Source organism: Cheilinus undulatus, unplaced genomic scaffold, assembly GCF_018320785.1.
Source record: "Cheilinus undulatus unplaced genomic scaffold, ASM1832078v1 Contig3, whole genome shotgun sequence".
NCBI classification, from domain to species: domain Eukaryota; kingdom Metazoa; phylum Chordata; class Actinopteri; order Labriformes; family Labridae; genus Cheilinus; species Cheilinus undulatus.
Window position 1 is genome coordinate 1 of NW_024571690.1, and position 9,697 is coordinate 9,697.

Genomic DNA, 9,697 nt, shown 5'->3' on the forward strand with positions numbered 1-9,697 from the left:
AGGATCCTGGTGGTTCAGGTCTGTAGGATCCTGGTGGTTCAGGTCTGTAGGATCCTGGTGGTTCAGGTCTCTAGGATCCTGGTGGTTCAGGTCTGTAGGATCCTGGTGGTTCAGGTCTGTAGGATCCTGGTGGTTCAGGTCTGTAGGATCCTGGTGGTTCAGGTCTGTAGGATCCTGGTGGTTCAGGTCTCTAGGATCCTGGTGGTCCAGGTCTGTAGGATCCTGGTGGTCCAGGTCTTTAGGATCCTGGTGGTTCAGGTTTCTAGGGTCCTGGTGGTTCAGGTCTCTAGGATCCTGGTGGTTCAGGTCTGTAGGGTCCTGGTGGTTCAGGTATGTAGGATCCTGGTGGTTCAGGTCTCTAGGATCCTGGTGGTTCAGGTCTCTAGGATCCTGGTGGTCCAGGTCTCTAGGATCCTGGTGGTCCAGGTCTCTAGGATCCTGGTGGTCCAGGTCTGTAGGATCCTGGTGGTCCAGGTCTCTAGGATCCTGGTGGTTCAGGTCTGTAGGATCCTGGTGGTCCAGGTCTGTAGGATCCTGGTGGTCCAGGTCTCTAGGACCCTGGTGGTCCAGGTCTCTAGGATCCTGGTGGCTGATCACTGTCCGTCAGCTGTGCTCTTAGATGTTGATGTCAAAACAACTGATGAAAATACGGCCTGCTGCAGTTATCAAACCGCACAAGGTTCAATATTTCTTTAAGTTGAAATGTGTCAAAATACAAGTTTAATAAATCCATTTATTTGATTTTTGTTGGCAACGATTTTCTGTACACTACGCCAACATTCAAGTGTCAAATATCTTAAAATGGTTTTCAAAAATCCTCCTTTTCCTGTTGTATTTGTTTTTCTCCAACAAAACAAGTAACATCAAGTAGGGTTGGGAATCTTGGCATGAGGACGATTCAATACGTATCTAGATACACGGGTTAGGATTCGATTCAACAACAATATATTCTTTACACAGAGAGATTCGATAAGACTCGATACCGTTTAAGAGTGATACGATTCGACAAAGTGTAAAAACGATACGTAGTTAACATTTGTTGAAGTAGATGTTAATCTTAAATTATAAAATAAAGAAGCCAATTCTTTAAAATGACATTCTTACAGTATTTTCAAGCCTGTAACCACCACATATCCCTGAGCATTGCTGCTTCATGGCACTTGTAAAAAATAAACAACAACAAAATTCCATGTCAGTGTATTTATCTTTAGACATGGACAAAAAAAACTTGCTGAATAACCATCATTTTGTTGGATGGGATCAAAATTAAAGGGAGAAAATAAACTGTATATTTATAAAAACAGAACATAAGTCTTCAGTCCATTCACTAGCAACAAATAAATAGTGCAAATCCCCTCCAAAAATGACAAATATCCTATGGATTAAATTGTCAATAGTGGCAAATATTTTTCCAGGAAAATATAAGCAAACATAAAACTATTTTCCACATGGATGTAATGAAAAGCTGTGAAGTTGGAAAAGTAAACTTTTATAAGATTCCCATACTCAAAATGTCATAACTACTTCAGCCTAGTCTTTTGAACTCCAGAGGAAGACAACACTAGTAACAAAGTGCAACATTTCAGCCTGAGTATAGCCTGGTGTGTTGAACACAAGAGCTAGGTAACAAAAGTGCAACATTTCAATGTAAGCAAGTTACAAACTGAAAATTGTAAGCAGCAGCCCTAGAAAAAAAAAGTATAATTAAACCTGCTATTATCCTTTACCACTGGCTCTCAATGGGAAGTGGGGACCCACAGGGGTCCTTGGAGAGTTACTGTTTTATCATTCAGAGTGTGCAACTGGAAGCAAACGACCCAAAATTAATTTGATTCCATTTACACACTAAGGGGGAAAATATTGAGATTGAAAGTGGAACCTTTCTGACCTCTGACCTATAAACAAAGCATGTTACCATAACCTTGTAGTAATGACCCCTGGTGATCATCTCATGATGAGATCAAACAGGCATGGAGAGTCAGGGTGACAGGACAAAGCAGCTGCTACACTTACTTCAACAACACTTTTTGAACTTTTTTTTTTAAATTGGTTTTCAATAGAAAAAAAATAGAATAAAAACAAACAAACAAAAAAAAATCATACAGCAAATAGTGCCAAATATTTTTGTTAAAACAATACACAAAAAGAAGAGAATGAATAAATGAAATAAAACAAAATAAATTAAATGAATAAATAAGTACATAAATAAAATAAACAAGTAAATAAATACGTCGTCACACTCTAAAATACAGTTGTGTAATCATTGTTGTCTGAGAAAGTCCATTAAGGGTGTCCATACCTCCTCAAACTCTTGTGCAACATAAGTTAGCTTTTCCAGTGTAACACACAATGTCATTTCTCTTATCCAGGACTGCGCAGAAGAAACTTCAGTCTCTCTCCAAGACAAAGCAACCACCCTCCTGGCCTGCAGGAGGCCAAAGTTCATCAGAGTCTTACATGTAAAGTTGTCCGGATATATACCCAGGATACAGAGTTTTGCCAGACAGGGTACCTGGGTACCAACAATTTTACTTAATGTGCATACAACCATTTTCCAAAAAACCATCAGTTTAGGGCAATCCCATACACAGTGGATTAGATGCCTTTCAGTCAAGCACTTGACACAAGTGTCTGGAATGCCAGGGGAGCATTTGTTAAGTTTCTCAGGGGTTATGTACGTCCTCATTAACCATTTATGTTGTAACAATTTCAATCTTGTGTTAATAGTATGTGTTTGAGCTTTTAAACATGCAGCTGCCCACTCAGCCTCGTCAATCTCTTCCCTAATATCTAAACTCCATGCTCTCATTCTATCAATGCTAGATTCCTTGTCGTGCGAAACAAGTGCAGCGTATAGTATAGAAATTTGCCGTCTATCATGCGTGTGCTTTGTGACTATACCCTCTAGGCAGGACAGCGGCGGTTCATGCATAATGTTACAATGTTTTGATAAAATGAACCGCCTTAATTGTAAATATTTAAAAAAATGTTTTTTTTGGGATTGAGTATTTCAAACAAAGATCATTAAATGTTAGTGGTTTGCCCTGAGCGTATAAATCTCCTATTTTTTGCAGCCCTCGATCAGCCCATATCCTAAAACCGCTGTCTGCCGTGCCCGGGGTGAATTGTGTGTTGCCCCAAATGGGACAAAATTGGGAAACGGGGGGTGTGTCACCGATGTGTTTATGAGCCTTAAACCAGACATCAACAGTATTTTTAAGAAACGGATTTGTTGTTTTTTTCATTAATGTCTTAATGTCTGCTGAATATAGGTAAAGGCTCAATGGCATCTTCGATGTTGGTTGTTCAGTATACACCCGTGCTGGGGGGATTGTGTAAAGAAATAAAACATAGCGCATCGCAGCTGAGCAGACCAATAATACCACTGAAAGTTGGGCATCTGCAAACCACCCCTATCATAGGGTGGGTACAATAATTTAAGTCTAAGTCTAGATTTTCTGTTGTTCCATATGAATCTGCAAAATATTTTATTAAGTTCTTTAAAAAAACCTTTTGGCAGTGAGAGTGGGAGGGATTGAAACAAGTATAAAAATTTGGGTAAAATAGACATCTTGATCAAATTAATTCGGCCTATCATGGTTAAGGGCATTGTAGTCCATTTTTCAAGTGAGTCTCGTAACTCGCTCATCAATGGGTCATAATTTGCTGTAATAATTTCATTTACTTTGGGAGTAATCTTAATTCCAAGGTAGGTAAAACCGTCTCTCACATTAAAAGATGGTGTGTGCATGACAGGGTGAGTCCTGTCTTCTTTGTTCAAAAAGAGTATGGAGGATTTGGAATTATTAATACTATATCCAGAAAACTGACCAAATGTATCAATGAATTGTAACGTTGTTGGAATACTAGTTGATAGTTTTGATAGAAAAAGGATTACATCGTCTGCATATAATGATATTCTATGTTCGTGGCCACCAACCGTTATTCCTGAGAAATTTGTACTAGTTCTAAGCTAGAGGCCCAATGGCCAAAATAAACAATAACGGGGAAAGGGGACAGCCCTGTCGAGTTGATCTCTCTCTAATGTTATCTGACTTGATACGTTATTTGTCATTATTTGAGCCGTGGGGCTGGTATACGATAGTTTAATCCATGTTAGAAATTTAACCCCAAGTCCATATCTCGGTAACACATTAAACAAATAAGGCCACTCGATCCTATCAAACGCCTTATATATCAAGCGCCATATCCCTGGCATTATTTTTACCGTGAATGATGTTCAGGACTCTTCTAATGTTATGAAATCCTTGACGACTTTGCACAAATCCATTCTGATCATTATGAACCAAATAAGGAATGTGTGGATCCAGTCTTTTAGCAAGAACTTTACACAGTATTTTTGTATCAACCCCCATAAGACTAATAGGTCTGTATGAGGAGCAGTCAGTAGGCTTCTTATTGGGTTTAAAATAAGAATTATTGTAGCTAATCTTAAAGTTGGGGGTAGGATACCATTATTTAATGACTCATTGAACATATCCAGAATTGGGGTTACTAATTGATTTTGAAACATTTTATAAAATTCTATAAGCAGGCCGTCTGGGCCTGGAGCCTTGCCTGAATTAATACTTTTAATAGCTTGCAATAACTCTTGTACAGTGATGTCACTATCCAAATCCTCCTTGACCTCCTCTGTAACGCTTTGAAATTGGAGATGGCTAAGAAAGGTAACTCTATCAGTAGGGGCGGAGGAGCATTCTGAACTGTACAATGATTGATAAAATTCCTTAAACGCCTCATTTATTTCTTGTGGGTCGTTTGTAATATCTCCTGATTGTGTCGATATGCAATTAATAGCCCTTTCGGTTTCCAATTTTTTAATTCTCCATGCTAACAGTTTACCAGCCTTTTCTCCCTGGTCATAAAAGGTCTGGTTCAACCGCAATAAACTTTTTGCTGCTTTATCAGCTGTTAATTTATTGTATTCTGTTCTTAAAACCACTAAAAGTTTTTGTTTTTCAGTGTCTTCTTTCTCATTAATGTCAGTTTCTAAAGATTTTATTTGTTTTTCCAATTTAGTAATGTCTTCCCTCTGTTTTTTGTTTTTTGAACTGGTAAAACTAATAATTTCCCCTCTAATGTATGCTTTGAATGCTTCCCATCTTATGCATGCATTTGTTTGGTCAGTATTCACCTCAAAGTAAACATTAATCTTATTCTCTACATATTTGACAAATTCTGGGTTTTGAAGCCATCTTACTTGTAACCGCCAACTAGGGGGAGATGGTTTAAGTTTATCTATGTGTACAAACATTGAGAAAGGAGAATGATAGCTAATGACTATACAACCATACCAACAATCTTTAATTTTGGACACCAGTTCTTGTGATACCAGGAAATAATCAATGCGAGATCTGGACTTGTGGACCCCTGAGTAGCATGAGTATTTTACTTTATTTGGATTGAGTTCTCTCCAAATTTCAGTTAGATTCAAGTCTGTCGTATATTGTAATATTTTTTTTCTACACTGTTTTTTATGGGGATCTGATTTAGTGGAACGATCTAACAAAGGGTTCAGAGTACAATTAAAATCTCCGCCATTGATATTTAGGCCATATAATGAAGACAAGGTTAAAAAGAAATTCTCAAAAAATTTTGGATTGTCCTCATTAGGTCCATAAATGCTAACCAGATTCAATGCGAGAGAGAATACATTACCCTGAGCAATTACAAATCTACCTTGAGGATCCTGAATAGTTTTAGTAAGTTGAAAGGGAACCGCTTTATGGATAAGGATTAGGACCCCCCGGGAATAATTATTATAATTCGTGTGTATAACTTGACCGGGCCACCTGCGCTGTACATGCTTAACTTCAGAGACTGTGATATGAGTTTCCTGAAGAAATATTATTTTGGAGTGTAGGCTCTTAAGCCAGTTCATATCCTGCTTCAATTTAGATAACTTATTGAGCCCCCTGACATTCCAGCATGTAATTCCTAAGTCAGACATGTTAGAGTTTTCCATAGACTTAAGTGTAATGAGGTAACACATTGAGTGCGACAACAACAAAAAAAACAAAACAAATAATATACACAAAAATAAGAGAAAACCTTGACATATAAAAACACTCAAAAAACCCTTTAAATCCCAGCCCCATTCCCTTACTTAAACCGAACATTGTAAGGGCAAATGCCAATCCACAAAAGTGAGGAGTGGCTAAACTGTGCAGGCGCAACTCTCAGGCACCCCGTTGGTCCCCCACAACCCTGCCTCTGCTGGGTTGTGGTCTCTGCTGAAAAATCTTGTGCAAAGAAGATTTTATGGCCCTTATGAGTGATGGTACGCTGCTTGGCTGTGCGAAACACAACTCGCGGTCTTGAAAGTGCAGGAAACGAATGAGTACTGCTCTGTTTTGATCCGGTCTTGGTCTTGCCAGCGATGTGCCCTTTCCAGAGTGAACGACTTGTTGGTGGCGTCAGGTCCCAGCCAAACCAGCAACATGTGTTCAATGTAGTTAAGCATAGGCCGAGTGCCTTCAGTGCCCTCAGGAAGCCCCACTAGTCTTAGGTTTTTTCTCCGTCCACGATTCTCCAAATCCTCCGTCTTTGACTCCAAGTAGGCAATTCGCTTTGTAGCGGCAGCAAGCTCCGATTTCACACTTTCCAAACCATCTTCAGTAACTCCGATGCAGCCTTCAGCTTCCGTTAAGCGTATGGTATTAGCACAGATGTCCTGTTTAAGATCAGCAAAACTTCCTTGCACCGCGGTCACAGACTTGTTCATCTCAGTTATGCGTTCTTCAAGTTTGTCGAGCTTGCTTCCAAAACTGTTGATAGTGTTCATCTTGGTGTTCAATGAGAAGTATGATGACGATCAGGTATGATGCATGATGACTGCAGCTCACTTAAAACAGTAGCAAGGTCGCCCCGTGAATTGGCCATGCTATCTGTAGCATCAGCAGCTAGCGCTGTTGGTGCAGAGATATTTTTCGGTGTCTGAAAGCTACGTAACCTGGAGCTGATGTCACAGTCCTTAATCGTTCTTTGTTTAGTCGTCTTGTGGACGTGATAAAGAGCGTCAATTACAAGGACTTTGTAAACTTTAAGCAGGGTTGTGTGGAGCACCCACACTAAGCGGCCATCTTATTCAGTGGCTCCACAGCCTACTTCAACAATACTTAACACACAATGAGAGGTGCACTGTGTAAGATTACAAATAAATGTAAAAGAAATCCAACTGCTGCTTTTTCACCTGGGAAAGGTAATCTGATCAAAAGTGCTGCCCTGCATTCCACAGTCACATATGGCATTTTAGTCTGACTGACAGTCATCACTACCTTTACCTAATACACAGCAAGTCATTCACTTATGCTTGTGTGTTGTTCCATATTTTTTATTAATCATCGGTGTCCACATCTTTTTTGTAGGGCAGATTTTTCTTGAGGAAGATCAACTGATCCACATGCTCATGTTTGAGTAGTTTTGTGGAAACAATATCTCCCTCAGTGCTGAAAACCCTTTCAGATGCCACACTGGTGGCTGGTATACAGAGATATCGTTTAGTGAGAGATGACAGCAGTGGCAGGTCCTGCTGCTCTTTCCACCATTGTAGTGGGTTATTTTTCAGGGGCAAACACTCGCGATCTCTATACCTCTTCACTTCATCGCTGGCCTTGTCGCTTACAGATCTAGCTGCTGTCCTCACTTCAAAGTCTTCTCCAAACAGCTGGTCCAGAGCTGACAGTTTCTTCTTTTTGCAAGGAGGGTCATCATCTGAAATGGACAACAATTATCATATGTGACTGGCTTTGTTTGCCATGACTCAATCGTGCTTTTTTCACCTGACTTTACCATTTTATTTATAAATATTCATCTGATGTTAAGAATTAATTTATGTGGGCACTCTTGTGCACATATGTAAAAGTTCAATTGTTATCATCATTATCATCATCATTATTTAACTCTTAATATCATTTAAATTTCTTTTTGCATTCTGATTCTCTCATTATATTGAATGTGTTGTTTTATGCTAATATTTAATGTCTGTAGCATGAGTTAAAGCCAAAGTCAACTCTTTCTTGATTACAAGTTATAAAACACACACACACACACACACACAAACCTTTGGTACATCTTGGGTCCGGGGTCTGTCAGTGGTGATGTCTGGGTCTTCATGGGCGGGTTCAGTCTGACATGGATCTGTCTGCACTGGACCCCTCTCAGCTGGATGCTCTGTTGCCTAGAAATGAAATATAAAATTACAGTCAGTGTAAAGTATGACTGAATGCAGTGTACACAATTAAACAGTCAGTAACAGTAATAGCAGTCAGAATAAATCTAGTAACAGCAACAAAGCACAGCAGACTGACAAACTGATAGGATGTGTTGTAATATGTATTTAATTTTAGTAAATGACAGTGTGTTGAGGGACTTACCTTTCTATGCAAGGATGTAGCATCAAGTCCTGAAATCCTTCCCACTCAACTGTACTGTAAGGACATAAGCCCTTGGCGATGAAACGGGTTATTGCAGCCGTGATTCCCTTAGCCCGTGCAAAATTGTGGCCAAGTTGCCCGAAATAGTTAAGAATAACTTTACCCGTTTTCTGCTATGTGCTAGCACTGTTAGCATGCTCCTGCTCGTTGCTCGTTTTTAATTCACCATACTCATCACTGTGTTTTCTTGTTGCGTGAAAATCGAGATTTGTCGTACTACCAGTGTACTTCAGAGCTGCTCGACATAACTTGCAGATGGCATGGCTTTTATTGAGTTGTCCATCTTTCTTGTAAAATCCAAAAACGCTCCAAACTTTAGATTTTTGTTTTCCTGATGTGCTGAAAATCTTTCGCTGTGAATCACCACTTCCACCGGTCAAGCTGGTGCTGAAGCTGGTGTCGGTGCTGGTGCTGGTGGCAATATTTACATCCATTATGTTTTTCTTTGTCGTTGTAAGTTTGGAAGCTTCACCTCCTCCACCCCAGCCTCCTCCTTTATAGACTATAGCTTCACCTCCTCCACCCAGCCTCCTCCTTTATAGACTAAAGCTTCACCTCCTCCACCCCAGCCTCCTCCTTTATAGACTAAAGCTTCACCTCTTCCACCCCAGCCTCCTCCTTTATAGACTATAGCTTCACCTCCTCCACCCAGCCTCCTCCTTTATAGACTAAAGCTTCACCTCCTCCACCCCAGCCTCCTCCTTTATAGACTAAAGCTTCACCTCCTCCACCCCAGCCTCCTCCTTTATAGACTAAAGCTTCACCTCCTCCACCCAGCCTCCTCCTTTATAGACTAAAGCTTCACCTCCTCCACCCCAGCCTCCTCCTTTATAGACTAAAGCTTCACCTCCTCCACCCCAGCCTCCTCCTTTATAGACTAAAGCTTCACCTCCTCCACCCAGCCTCCTCCTTTATAGACTAAAGCTTCACCTCCTCCACCCCAGCCTCCTCCTTTATAGACTAAAGCTTCACCTCCTCCACCCCAGCCGCCTCCTTTATCGCATACATATTCATAACTGTATCTATTCATGTGGGCATTTCTATCCATGCAGTGGAAAGTTAAAGCATCCTGCTTTCCTAACCCAGTGAGCATCTTTAGAGCAGAGCCTTCTCTGCAGAGTCAAACTGTAGATCTGTTTTGCAGTAAATTTGTTGAATGATGAGTGTTCCTGACTGCATGTAGGTCATGATAAAGAATGATGTACTGTGTGAAGTTGTTTAAAACGAAGCTAAATAAGATC